Genomic DNA, 8,263 nt, shown 5'->3' with positions numbered 1-8,263 from the left:
GCAAAGGTTCTTCCAAACCCCATTCATGGTGATGGCCATAACCTCATGCCAAGCAAAGACAATGATTTTTATGGCCTTGTACATGTTACAGTCCTTCCAAAATTGTCACAAGATTGTTCCTGATTGTCACTTGCCTCTACTGCCTGACGAAAAGTGTGACATAAATAACATTTCTTGAAAGTCACTTTAACTCCCTGGTCCATAGGTTGGATGAGCGATGTAGTATTCAGTGGCAGATGCACTACTTTGACATTGGGATGTAAGTGGTCCATGAATCGGGGGTGGCACAGAGCACTGTCAAGCAGCAAAAGAATGTTAAAAGGGACATCCTTCTCCAAGCAGTATTTCTCTACCTCTGGTATAAAGTGGTGGAGAAACCAGTCCTGGAAAATGGCCTGTGTAACCCAAGCTTTGGGGTTACTCTTCCACACAACAGGAAGAAAGCCCTTGGCTATGTTTTTAAGGGCTCTTGGGTTCTCTGAATGATAAACTAAGAGAGGCTTCAGCTTCATATCCCTGGAAGCACTGCCACCAAACAACAGAGTTAGCCTACCTTTTGGGGTTTTTTAAAATAAATTTATTTATTTATTTATTTTTGGCTGTATTGGGTCTTCATTGCTGTGCAAGAACTTTCTCTAGTTGCGGCAAGCGGGGGCTACTCTTCATTGCGGTGTGCGGGTATCTCATTGCAGTGCCTTCTCTTGTTGTGGAGCACAGGCCCTAGGCATGTGGGCTCAGTAGTTGTGGCTCACGGGCTTAGTTGCTCTGTGGCGTGGGATCTTCCCGGACCAGGGATCGAACCCGTGTCCCCTGCATTGGCAGGTGGCTTCTTAACCACTGTGCCACCAGGGAAGTCTTAGCCTACCTTTTGCTGCTTTGTAGCCTGGCATCAACTTTTCCTCCTTACTGATGTAACTTCAGTCTGGCATCCTCTTCCAGTACAGTCCTGTCTCATCCACATTAAAGACCTGCTCAGGGTACTTCCCTGGTGTGAAGAATCATGGCCCTCTGATTCTTCGCCATGTTACTTCTTCAAGTCTTCATAAAGACTTTTAGCTTTCTCTTGAATCAGCATTAAGCTGAGCAGGACTCGACGCTGATGCTGATCCTGCATCCACACCCTGAGGGGTTTCTCCATCTCCTCCATCACTTTTCCACATTTCTTCGATATTATTGTTGACATCATTGGCACAGCAGACTTCACATGATCCATGATCTTGTCCTTGTTCTTTAGAATCATGCCAATGGTTGAATGATTCATGTTGTAAGAACGAGTGACGTCTACCATCTTTTAGCCTCACTCCATTCTCTCAATTATTTTCACTTGTATGTTTCCATTGTTAACACTTGGCACTTCTTAGAAGTACCAGCTATATCACCACTGCTTTTATGCTTCCTTCCAGACATCCTGGGCTTGAAATAAAGATACTGTACTACTGTACTGTATACAGTACTGTACAGTACACAAAAGCACAACCACTTATAGAGGATGAACGCATGTGACAACATACGCCAGACACGTGAACTAACTTACGTGATTGGACATGCGAACGCACATTTGCATCTTTGAAAGTTCACAACTTGAAGGTTCATACGTAGGGGACTTACTGTATTCAGAATACCTCGCCAGAGACATCGCTCTCCCCTGGGAGAATGCCACTTATCGCAAACATCTATCACTTGTGCTCATGCCATAACTAATAAAATTCCTATTCTTTTCTAAATTTGGAAAAATGATATGATGTTTCAAACTTACCAATGTTACTGTTTCCATCCCAACAGATGTTTTTCCCCCCAGAATATCCTGCTGAATTGTTGAGCCTTTGATTTTAAGTTGCATTTCCCATTAAAAAAAAGAATAATATAAGAGTTTCCAGAAACAAAGAGTACGTTGAAGAAGTTAAAAATAATATCATTTTATTTGCTTCCAAATTAAAGATACTAAAAAAAACCACATAACAGATTTGAGGAGTTTGGGTTTGCCAAATGTTTAAGAATGCTAGGAATGCAGAGTCAAAATACAGTAGCTAATTAAAAAGATATGATGGGGAAAAAAGACTAAATATTATCAGTAAAGGAAAGGAGGGAGGTTCGGAAAAATAGCATACATAAAAATGATAAACTTAAAAAAAGAAACAGAACAAGCCATTTTGTGAACTCAGAGGAAATTTTGAGTAAATGTGAAGTAAGTACGTATGACAATTTGAATATATCCTAAAACATCAGAGACCAATGACCTCAGCCTTTTAAGAGAAAGCACATCTTGACATGTTTCTATTTTTTTTAACATCTTTATTGCAGTATAATTGCTTTAAGATGGTGTGTTAGTTTCTGCTTTATAACAAAGTGAATCAGTTATACATATGTCCCCATATCTCTTCCCTCTTGCATCTCCCTCCCTCCCAATCTCACCCCTCTAGGTGGTCACAAAGCACCGAGCTGATCTCCCTGTGCTATGCGGCTACTTCCCACTAGCTATCTATTTTATGTTTGGTAGTGTATATATGTCCATGCCACTCTCTCACTTTGTCACAGCTTACCCTTGCCCTTCCCCATATGAAGTCCATTCTCTAGAAGGTATGCATCTTTATTCCCGTCTTGCCCCTAGGTTCTTCATGACCATTCTTTTTTTTTTTTTTTTAGATTCCATATATATGTGTTAGCATACGGTATTTGTTTTTCTCTTTCTGACTTACTTCACTGTGTATGACAGTCTCTAGGTACATCCACCTCACTACAAATAACTCAGTTTCGTTCCTTTTTATGCCTGAGTAATATTCCATTGTATATATGTGCCACATCTTCTTTACCCATTCATCTGTTGATGGACACTTAGGTTGCTTCCATGTGCTGGCTATTGTAAATAGAGCTGCAATGAACATTTTGGTACATGACTCTTTTTGAATTATGGTTTTCTCAGGGTATATGCCCAGTAGTGGGATTGCTGGGTCGTATGGTAGTTCTATTTTTAGTTTTTTAAGGAAACTCCATACTGTCTCCATAGTGGCTGTATCAATTTACATTCCCACCAACAGTGCAAGAGGGTTCCCTTTTCTCCACACCCTCTCCAGCATTTATTGTTTGTAGATTCTTTGATGATGGCCATTCTGACCGGTGTGAGATGATATCTCATTGTAGTTTTGATTTGCATTTCTCTAATGATTAATGATGTTGAGCATTCTTTCATGTGTCTGTTGGCAATCTGTATATCTTCTATGGAGGAATGTCTATTTAGGTCTTCTGCCCATTTTTGGATTGGGGTGTTTGTTTTTTTTAATATTGAGCTGCATGAGCTGCTTGTAAATTTTGGAGATTAATCCTTTGTCAGTTTCTTCATTTGCAAATATTTTCTCCCATTCTGAGGGTTATGTTTTCGTAACACTTCATGTTTCCTTATTATAATTCCAAAGACACTGAAATTTTCATTGACCAGGGAATCACTCACTTTGGAGGACTCCTATTCTCTCCACTGTCCTCAAATCTTCTTGTTCCAACCTAGAGATCAGAGAGAGTTTGAACAATTGATACCCTGCTCATGAGCAAAGATATATTAATGGAAAAAGCTCCTGCAAAATATGAGAAACTGTCCAATGACTCAGGTCCTGTATTTCCAAAAAAGTGGTAAAATTATTTCAGAAGAGATAAAAATGAAAATTCACCTCTTTCTGTTCTCCAAAAAGATCATTTCTCTCTGGCCCCTGAAGCCCATGTTCAGATTGCTATACACAATTACAAAGCTTAAGACTTTTTTGAAATGGGAAATGAAGTGCAAAAAGAGATGTTCGTTCACATGGGGAAATCAATACACCAGTGACTGTCAACATTTGGTGTCCAAGAGAATCAAGTCCAGTGTTTATTACGGCATAGATGACTGGGCCCCAAGGCCAAAGTTTGATTCAATAAGTGGAGAAAGAGAAGGCACATTTCTAAGACTGATAGTGATGCTCTAGTCCTAGAACCACATTTTTACACAAACCACCCAAATTGAAAACCATTCATGTAGAGACCAGTGTCTGTTACTTTCCACTGTGTTCAGATTTAACATCACCCACCATGCAACACAGAAGGTGCATCATATACATCTGTTCCCTAAGAGGCTACAAGAATGGTGGCAGCTGTACCTGCTGTGGTCAGGTTCTTGTAGTTCTCCAGCATCACATCTCTATAAGCTTTCTCTGAAAGGGGTCCAGTATAGTCCACTCTTCCTGGGTGAAGTCCACAGCTACATCAGCGAAGGTCACTGAATTCTAAACCATCACACACATACTAGCTTCAGTAAAGTAAGACCTCCACCAATGTTCAGTGGGGAATGGAGACCGGTGACCCATGTCAACAGAGGGATTCAAGGTCTCTCATCATCTCCCCCAGGACACACTGGTCCTAGGTTCTCTTCTATCTACGCTCACTCACTCATGATATCCTTCAGCTACAGCTCTAAGGGAACATGTAACACATGAACTTATCTCAATAGAATGAGCCTAAAAGCATTTTATTTCCTTCTTGCAGCACAGACCTAAGCCAATTGGAGACACTTCTAAATGCTGATGAATGAATACATTCTTTGAGAAATGCAGTCATCTTCCTTACTATGTAAGAACACCAAGCAAAATTAAAAATATGCAGTCACCATCATGAGAGGCAATATTAGGAGGTAATTACTGAAATACTGAGATTATTCAGGGTAATCTGTCACCAGTAGGAGCCTCCAGTTTCGGAGGGAATTCATCAGGGGTTCAGTCTTGCAATGACTTTATTTCTTTAAGAAGCTCTGGACACAGGTCTACCAAAACAAAATGTGTCCATCTGGTGGATGCAGTAGGTCATTTTGTAGAAGAATACATTTTATTCTTACCCACACTGTCTCCTTAACCAAGAACAATTTCTCAAACACTCAGCCATCATCCTTTCTGCCTTATCTTTTCCTCAGAAAGGCAGAAACTATCCTTAGAAACAACACCTAGAAGAAAAGAAAGAAGGCATAAGCACCCAGAGATAATCATAATTCTCCCAGCCACTGCCTGGAAGTCATTCCACTCTAGCTCGAAATTCCCAAATATCCCTGCACACTCAAGAAATCTCACATAAATACACACTACTACTGTGAAAAGCCAGAGTAGCCTTGTCTCACCTGCAGCCAGAAAAGAGGGTGGTGAGCCAAGCTTCCCATCAGGAAGAAAGTAATGGGTTCATTTCACATGAAGGAAGGGAAAGGGATGCCATTACAGCCTGTTTCTCCATGTGCCAGCTCCTGCTTATGCGGGATCCGGGAGGCATGCCCCAATCACCGCCTCAGGGGTTCCTGCTCCCCAGCCGCTAGTGGGTTGCCCACTTACAGAGGTGAGGCTGAAACCACAGCTGAGCCCCAGGGACTGTACGACTTGGGAAGCAGGGATGAAATCTCTCTCCTGGGCAGCATGAGCTGCAGATTTACACCTCCGCCACCAGCTTTGTAAATTCAGCATCTGCAGGACATCTGAGTGTATGAGTGCTCCTGCAGCTGGGACACGACTGGCCCTAGCAGTTGTGGGCTTCGTGGACACATGCACGCAGGGGCACACAACAGAGCATACTCACCAGTGAACACCTCTGGCAGAGGTATATTCAGTGGCTTCTCTCCCAATGGGAGGGCTCCAATCCCATCCACCTCAAACCGCAGATCAGAAATGCAACTAAGAAATGGATCTAGGGGTTTCTATTCAACAACTAGGGAATAGGCCCCTGACATGGCAGTGACAACCACAGAGCAAAGAGGAGGCACCACTCAATATCCAGTGCAGGCTCTGGTCACCACAACACCAGTTACTCCTCCTATCAAAGGGATAATGGCCAGCGTACACTGAGGAAAGAGGCAGCAGGCATCCACACTGAAAACAGCTCTCGCACCAAAAAAATATTAAACCTACACAGGCTATACAAGGATGCCGCCACATAAAAATAGCCCTCCAAGACCACAGTAAATAATTCTCCTAAGAGAAACACAGTAAATGTTTCTCCTAAGCTCATAGATCAAGAAAAATATAAGTGAAATGAAGCAGAGGAACCACTTCCAATTAAAAGATCAAGAGAATTCCCCTGAAAGAACAAACAGTACAACAGACCTCTTCAGTCTAATAGACACTGAGGTCAAAAAGGAGATAAAATATTGAAGGAATTGAGGACTACTGATAGAAATGCAGATTACTGTAAAAGGGAACTAGAAACTATAAGCAGGAGCCAAGAAAAATTAGAAAATTCATTCACCAAGATGAAAGCTGAGCTAAAGACAATGAATAAGCAGAATGAATAATGCAGAAAAATGAATAAGAGATCTGGAAGATACAATAATGGAAATATCCCAATCAGAACAGCCAGCAGAAAGCCAAAAGAAAACAATATAAGAGAACTATGACATAATATAAAGCATGCCAATCTATACACAATAGGGATCCCAGAAGGAGAAGAAAGAAGAAAAGGGGATTGAAAATGTATTTGAAGAAATTATGGCTGAAAAGTTCCCAAACCTAAAGGAAACAGATATCTATGCACAGGAAGAACAGAGGGTCCCAAACAAGATAAACCCAAATAGACCCATACCAAGACATATTATAATAAAAAATGGCAAAAGTTAAAGAGACGATTGTAAAGGCAGCAAGAGAAAAACAAAGAGTTAATTACAAGAAAACCCCCATAAGGATATCAGCTGATTTCTCTACAGAAATGTTGCAGGCCAAAAGGGAGTGGAAAGATATATTCAAAGTCCAGAAAGGGAAAAATCTGCAACCTAGGATACTCTACCCAGCATGATTATCACTTAGAATAGGAGGAGATATAAAGAATTTCTCAGACAAGCAAAAACTAAACAAATACAGCAATGCTAAATCTATCCTAAAGGAAATATTTAAAGATCTTCTCTAAATGGAAAAGAAGTAAGAATCTATAAGAGAAAATCAAAATTGGAAAGTAAATCACTTAAATAAGCCAGTACACAGATTTTTTTAAAAAATCAAAAAATTTATGTGAAAACGATGATGCCCACAATGAACAGCAAAAGGATAAACATGAAGATGTAAAAGAGGGCATCAAAATCATAAAATGTAGGGGAGGAGAATAAGAAAATGTAGATTTTTTTTTCTAGAATGTTGGAGCCTATATGATTACCTGTCTAAGGCAAGTAGATATAGGAAAGTGTTAACGTACTTGAAAAGCAGGGTAACCATGAATCAAAAATATACAATAGATTCACAAAAACAGAAAAGAACATAAGCATAATACAAAAGAAAATCATCAAACCACAAAAGGAAAAAAAAAGAAAAAGGAACAAAGAAGAAATATAAAATCAATAAGAAAACAATGTTTAAAATGGCAATAAATACATACCTATTAATAATTACATTTAATGTCAATGGACTAAAGGCTCCAATCAAAAGACACAGAGTGGCAGATTGGATTAAAAAAAAAAAAAACAAGAGCCTACAATATGCTGCCTACAAGAGACCCACTTTAGGGCAAAGGATACACATAGACTGAGAGTGAGGGGATGGAAAAAGATATTTCCTGCAAACAGAAATGACAAGAAAATGAGGGTCACAATACTCATATCAGACAAAATACACTTTAAAACAAAGGCTATAAAGAAAGATAAAGAACACTATCCAATGATAAAAGGATTGACACAAGGAGAGGATATTACACTCATCAACGAATATAGGAGCACTCAAATACATAAACAAATACTAACAGACATAAAGGAAGAAACTGATGGGAGTATAATAATAATAGGAGAGTTTAACACCCCATTCACATCAATGGACAGATCTTCAAGATGGAAAATCAGTAAGACAACAGAGATCCTAAATGATACAAAAGAACAGTTAGACTTAAATGATATTTTCAGAACATTACATCCAAAAAAGACAGAATACACATTCTTTTCAAGTGTACATGGAACATTCTCTAGGAATAACCACATACTAGGGCAGAAAACAAGCCTCAACAAATTTAAGAGTATAGAAATTATTTCAAGAATCTTTTCTGACCACAGTGACATGAACCTAGAAATCAACCACAGAAAAAGAATCAAGAAGAAATCAATTACATGGAGACTAAACAACATGCTACTAAAAAACCAATGGGTCAATGATGAAATCAAAGAAGAAATTTAAAAACACCTTGAGGCAAATGACAATGAAAACACCATACAATATCTATGGGATGCAGCAAAAGCAGTTCTTAGAGGTAAGTTAGAGCTGGGTCTTCTTTAAGAAACAAGAAAAATCTCAAATAA

The sequence above is a fragment of the Delphinapterus leucas genome, unplaced genomic scaffold, assembly GCF_059928025.1.
Source record: "Delphinapterus leucas isolate spDelLeu-1000000601 "Yukka" unplaced genomic scaffold, BTC_Dleu_Yukka2 spDelLeu_asBTCV2_sq25, whole genome shotgun sequence".
NCBI classification, from domain to species: domain Eukaryota; kingdom Metazoa; phylum Chordata; class Mammalia; order Artiodactyla; family Monodontidae; genus Delphinapterus; species Delphinapterus leucas.
This window is presented reverse-complemented; position numbering follows the sequence as displayed.